Source organism: Schistocerca americana, chromosome 4, assembly GCF_021461395.2.
Source record: "Schistocerca americana isolate TAMUIC-IGC-003095 chromosome 4, iqSchAmer2.1, whole genome shotgun sequence".
In the NCBI taxonomy this organism is placed as follows: Eukaryota; Metazoa; Arthropoda; class Insecta; order Orthoptera; family Acrididae; genus Schistocerca; species Schistocerca americana.
In genome coordinates this window covers 622056729-622057325 of record NC_060122.1, presented here as the reverse complement: position 1 = coordinate 622057325, position 597 = coordinate 622056729, and positions in this window count along the sequence as shown.

Sequence of the window (597 nt, the reverse complement as noted above, 5' to 3'; positions counted from 1 at the left end):
CGTGAGTCGTGCTTGGGTAGCTCAGGTGGTAGAGCACTTGCCCGCTAAAGGTAAAGGTCCCGAGTTCGAGTCTCGGTCCGGCACACAGTTTTAATCTGCCAGGAAGTTTCATATCAGTGCACACTCCGCTGCAGAGTGAAACTCTCATTCTGGCAACTTTTTATTACTAATTCTACAGCTACGTCCTTAACTAATCCATGGCTATCTAAGACATGTTAATGTCCACACGCTCAACATGTTCATATCATTAGGATGCTATTTAGCAGTGAGATCAAAATTGCAAAAATAGAAAATTTTAAAGACAAAAAAATGTACGTTTATTTCTTCTACATCGTTGGCGCCTTGTGTTTAGTTCAGTGATTATTGAGCAGAAAGCTATTTGGATCATACTTTGGAAACAATGTTAGGAAATTCTTAATCTTGGCTGTTGTGTCTAAGGGTGGCCTGTTCCTGGAACGAAAGCAGATGAAAAAGTTAGTATATTGTTTCTTGTCGGACGCCGCATCTTCTCACATACAATGCTGTACACTCTGTTGATCTACGTGAGAGACAAACTTCATTATTTATGGGTGGTAATTGCCGATGCTCGCTGGCATC